At 47.7% G+C, this 5,949-nt stretch overlaps 1 non-coding gene across 1 annotated transcript; it reads left to right on the forward strand.

The window, feature by feature from the left end:
• Positions 1–2,638: 2,638 nt before the first annotated feature.
• Positions 2,639–2,713, forward strand: Trnas-cga (transfer RNA serine (anticodon CGA)). Its single transcript has one exon. It is a non-coding gene; the product is annotated as a tRNA-Ser (tRNA).
• Positions 2,714–5,949: the final 3,236 nt, after the last annotated feature.

Consider the following 5,949-nt stretch of genomic DNA (forward strand, 5'->3'; position numbering starts at 1 on the left):
CAATTTGGCTTCTTGAGCTTGGTTGGAATTGTAGCAGCTTTCTGAGTCTTTATAGCCTCTGATGATGTATTCAGCATTGGACGACGAAACTTTAGGCACAGAAAGACGTTCTGGTCTATAGGCTAATGCCCCTAAAATAAATATTGCCGAAAACGCGAATACTAGCCATGAGAGTCTGCCCTTTGTGTGAATTAATTCGTGGACAAATGTAATCATCTTCTTGAGAAGTGTTTTGTATGATAAAGAGTGATAGCAGATGAGACTGAAAGGGTGAAAAACTGGGTATGTTTCAAACTGCGCATGATAAAGAGTGATACCAGATGAGACTGAAAGGGTCAAAAACTGGGTATGTTGTTACAAGCAAAAAAGAAAAGACACTAAACACAAACACCAGTACCAAAAACGTAAATACAGGACATACACCACCACTACTCACGCAAAAAAAGAAAAGAAATTTGAAAATTAATAACTCTTTAAGCAAATGACATCAGAAAGAAAGCACCATTACATGGCTATAAGAGCACGACGTTACCGCTTTAGTGTTGCGCAGCAACTGGCATTTGACCTCGCAGCATCCACTGGACGTGTTGTATAGAGGCAGAGGGGTCCTTATTGTAGGAGACCCTGTGTGTGTAGCCGGCCGAAGTGGCCGTGCGGTTAAAGGCGCTGCAGTCTGGAACCGCAAGACCGCTACGGTCGCAGGTTCGAATCCTGCCTCGGGCATGGATGTTTGTGATGTCCTTAGGTTAGTTAGGTTTAACTAGTTCTAAGTTCTAGGGGACTAATGACCTCATCAGTTGAGCCCCATAGTGCTCAGAGCCATTTGAACCATTTTGAACCCTGTATGTGTGCCTCTGACGCGTCCTCACAGAAGGGAACGTCTAGAGTAGGAGTCGTCAACATACCACCTGGACAGTCCAACAGTGCGCCAATGTTCTTTTCAGAGATGAGTCCCGATTTGGTCTGTAGAGTGATTATCGACGGATTAGTATCTGGAGGGCACTTGGAACACGATTTCTTCACGAAATTGTACGAGTGAATCAGCAAGTTTTACTGCTGTCAGGTACCGTGAGGAGATCTTGGGATCTCATGAGCGATTGTCGCAAGTTGCTGTGGGCCCAGACTTCGCATTGTTGGGTGATAACGCTCGACGTTATAGAGCATGAGTGGTTGATGTCTTCTAGGAAACTGAAGATATTGCACGCATGGCGTGGCCTGCTCGCTCTTCTGACTTGAATCCGACAGGGCATGTCTGGGACGCACTAGGGAGACCGGTTGCATCACCATTCTCCAAGACTAGCGAGCAGCTTCGCAGGAATAATGGGCGTTATTGCCTCAGCACGAAATTGATGACGTTATTCACAGCATGCCCCGTCGTCGTCCGGCCTGTATTGGTGTCAAAGGTGATCACACCCCATAATGAGCACATTAACCAGTTGACGGAATGTGTGTGCAAAAAACGGAGAACATTTTCGTCTACTGTTACGCATGTTGCAATTGCTTACGTTCTGTATTCTTTACATTGTTTCTATTTTGCTATCACCTGTTTACACTGTTTTGTGAACTTGGAAAATTTCTGTTTGTTACTTTAATTTTGGAACCAGCGTCGATTGTGTTTTACAGGAGGAGTAGTTTAAAAAGTATTGGTTAAAAACAGTCTTGGTTGCAATTTTAATTTTTTATTTTTCAATTACGCGTTTCGCCTTATTTAGCCATTTCAGGTTGATCTTAACTTGGTATTTCTTAGAACGATCCTTTAGACAGTGTAGCCAAAGGGCATCGTCGAAAACATCAGGCCACCATCGCCTTCGTTAAACTCAGTAAAAACTTTTCTAGATGGACGCGAGTGACTCCAAGATCTGTATAACGCGTTTCCGTTCACAGGAGCGAGTAACAGAATAAGATGGGGCTCAGGTACTAAGCATAATGCAAATTCTGTTAATCGCTCTTGTGAACGGGAGCGGGTTATACAGGTCTTGGAGTCACTCGCGTCCATCTAGAAAATTTTTTACTGAGTTTAACGAAGGCAATGGTAGCCTGATGTTTTCGACAATGCCCTTTGGCTACACAGTCTAAAGGATCGTTCTAAGAAATACCAAATTAAGATCAACCTGAAGATGACTAAATAAGGCGAAACGCGTAGCTGAAAAATAAAAAATTAAGAAACTTCCTGGCAGATTAAAACTGTGTGCCGGACCGAGACTCGAACTCGGGACCTTTGCCTTTCGCGGGCAAGTGCTCTACCAACTGAGCTACCCAAGCATGGCTCACGACCCGTCCTCACAGCTCTACTTCTGCCAGTACCTCGTCTCCTACCTTCCAAACTTTGCAGAAGCTCTCCTGCGAACCTTGCAGAACTAGCACTCCCGAAAGAAAGGATATTGCGGAGACATGGCTTAGCCACAGCCTGGGGGATGTTTCCAGAATGAGATTTTCACTCTGCAGCGGAGTGTGCGCTGATATGAAACTTTCTGGCAAATTAAAACTGTGTGCTGGACCGAGACGCGAACTCGGGACCTTTGCCTTTCGCGGGCAAGTGCTAGTTCTGCAAGGTTCGCAGGAGAGTTTCTGCAAAGTTTGGAAGGTAGGAGACGAGGTACTGGCAGAAGTAAAGCTGTGAGGACGGGGCGTGAGTCGTGCTTGGATAGCTCAGTTGGTAGAGCACTTGCCCGCGAAAGGCAAAGGTCCCGAGTTCGAGTCTCGGTCCGACACACAGTTTTAATCTGGCAGGAAGTTTCATATCAGCGCACACTCCGCTGCAGAGTGAAAATCTCATTCTGGAATAAAAAATTAAAATTGCGACCAATACTGTTAAGCATTGGTTTGCTGTATGCCACAGATGGATTGGAAGAATTTCTATAGTTTAAAAAGCTCCAAGCTTAGAAGATAATACCTTGTAGTTATTAGTTTCCGTGTCTCAAATTTTTCCTTTTTGAAGTCACAGCGCATCTGTCATCTGGAGATGTAGTCTACACCCACAGTAACGGCTTACTTAAACTCGCAGCCATGCCAGCAGCGAGATCAGAATCTCTATATCCGAATAACGAGCCAGGTGAGCTACACCGACGCCACGGAGGGCGGATTTAGTAGTGTCCGTAGACAGTGGGCGTGCCCAGGCTGCCCGGACACCGCGTACCGTAGAGCACCGCTCGCGGTACCCGTTCGGACGTAGTAAGAGTGCCCCGTAACGCACTGCAAGTAGCTGCCGCGAACGCGAAGCAGCGCAGTGAGTGCCACGGGGGAGTGGCCCAGGAATGGTAGAGCAGATGCGGAGGAAAAGATGGGAGCCGCGCGGACCCGTCCAGACGTGAAGCGCGGCCGCCGATAGCGACGTAATTTCACGGTCCGGCGGGCGCAGAACAAAGCCAGGCACTGCGCCTGCAGCCAGCAACAATACGGACCACTTACCAGCGGCCGGCGCGGCGGCTGCCGGCGGCCCGGGCTGAGCCGGCGAGACCGCCCCGCGACGGCTCCCGACAGCGATCCCCTCCCTCAACCCCCTCTTACGTCGTCACTCAGTCAGCGGCGCAGTCACGGAAACACACGAGCCAAAGGGACTTGCCATTAATGCCTACACTACTGGCCATTAAAGTTGCTACACCAAGAAGAAATGCAGATGATAAACGGGTATTCATTGGACAAATATATTACACTAGAACTGACATGTGATTACATTGTCACGGTGCATACATCCTGAGAAATCAGTACCCAGAACAACCAGCTCTGGCCGTAATAACGGCCTTGATACGCCTGGGCATTGAGTCAAACAGAGCTTGAATGGCGTGTACAGGTACAGCTGCTCATGCAGCTTCAACACGATACCACAGTTCATCAAGAGTAGTGACTGGCGCATTGTGACGAGCCAGTTGCTCGGCACCATTGACCAGACGTTTTCAATTAGTGAGTGATCTGGAGAATGTGCTGGCCAGGGCAGCAGTTGAACATTTTCTGTACCCAAAAAGGACCTGCAACATGCGATCGTGCATTATCCTGCTGATATGTAGCGTTTCGCAGGGATCGAATCAAGGGTAGAGCCACGGGCCGTAGCACATCTGATATGTAACGTCCACTGTTCAAAGTGCCGTCAATGCGAACAAGAGGTGACCGAGACGTGCAACCAATGGCACACCATACCATCACGCTGGGTGATACGCCAGTATGGCGATGACGAATCTACGTTCACCGCGATGTCGCCAGACATGGATGCGACCATCATGATGCTGTAAACAGAACCTGGATTCATCCGAAAAAATGACGTTTTGCGAGTCATACACCCAGGTTCGTCGTTGAGTACACCATCGCAGGCGCTCCTGGCTGTTATGCAGCGTCAAGAGTAACAGCAGCCATGGTCTCCGAGCCGATAATCCATGCTGCTGCAAATGTCGTCGAACTGTTCGTGCAGATGTTTGTTGTATTGCAAACGTCCCCATCTGTTGACTCAGGGATCGAGACATGGTTGCACGACCCGCTACAGCCATGCGGATAAGATGCCTGTTATCTCCACTACTGGTGATACGAGGCCGTTGGGATCCCGCACGGCGTTCCGTATTACCCTCCTGAACCCACCGTTTCCATATTCTGCTAACAGTCTTTGGATGTCGACCAACGCGAGCAGCAATGTCGCGATACGATATACCGCAATCGCGATAGGCTACAATCCGACCCTTATCAAATTCGGAAACGTGATGGTACACATTTCTCCTCCTTACACGAAACACCACAACAACATTTCACCAAGCAACGCCGGTCAACTGCTGTTTGTGGGTGAGAAATCGGTTGGAAACTTTCCTCATGTCAGCACGTTGTAGGTGTCGCCACCGGCGCCAACCTTTTGTGAATGCTCTGAAAAGCTAATCATTTGCATATCACAGCATCTTCTTCCTGTCGGTTAAATTTCGCGTGTGTAGCACGTCATCTTCGTGGTGTAGTAATTTTAATCGGCAGTAGAATAATTCCACAGGCAACTGCGGCTACCGATGTAGTTACTCGTTGCGAATAAGAATAGATGACCTTGCGCGTAGTTCCTGTTGTCTTCTAACACGTAAAGGTGTGACTAAAGCGATGCCCGATGTTTCCAGCACTGTGAGATACGTGCGACAAATATTTTTTTTTAAATACGGGACCCTATATTCTTGAAAGTCGTGTAAATCAATAATTAACCAAATGATAACAACATACCTGCACGTAATATTTTTAACATAGCTGCACTTCAGCAACGGTTACAGATCAGTAAACGAATCCAAAGCAGCCAATCAGTTGCAACGAACAGTGGGTTCATTCAACCTTTTGCCACAGTTTCGAAGGATGTAAACCCACCTTCTTCAGATAGACGTAACAAAATTCCACATTGCAAATGCAAATAATTAAGCGATCTGTTATTTGCTCATGGAAATATGCCGTCGGCATACATCAAAATGGCTCTGAGCACTATGGGACTTGACTTCTGAGGTCATCAGCCCCCTAGAACTTAGAACTACTTAAACCTAACTAACCTAAGGACATCACACACAGCCATGCCCGAGGCAGGATTCGAAACTGCGACCGTAGCGGTCACGCAGATCCAGGCTGTAGCGCCTAGAACCGCTAGGTCTCGGCATACATCATTGTATACATCATACACTGAAGAGCCAAAGAAACTGGTACACCTGCCTAATATCTCGTGGGGCCCCCGCGAGCAAGCAGAAGTGCAGCAACACGACGTGACATGGACTCGAGTAATGTCTGAAGTAGTGCTGGAAGGAATTCACACCATGGATCCTTCAGGGCTGTCCACAAATCCGTAAGAGTATGAGGCGGTGGAGATCTCTTCTGAACAGCACGTAGCAAGGCATTCCAGATATGCTCAACAATGTTCATGTCTGGGAAGTCTGGAATGGATGCAGGTGATCAGACAAGATGCTTATGTACGTGTCACCTGTCAGAGTTGTACCTAGACGTATCAGGGGTCCC

This window comes from Schistocerca serialis, chromosome 1, assembly GCF_023864345.2.
Source record: "Schistocerca serialis cubense isolate TAMUIC-IGC-003099 chromosome 1, iqSchSeri2.2, whole genome shotgun sequence".
Classification (NCBI taxonomy): domain Eukaryota; kingdom Metazoa; phylum Arthropoda; class Insecta; order Orthoptera; family Acrididae; genus Schistocerca; species Schistocerca serialis.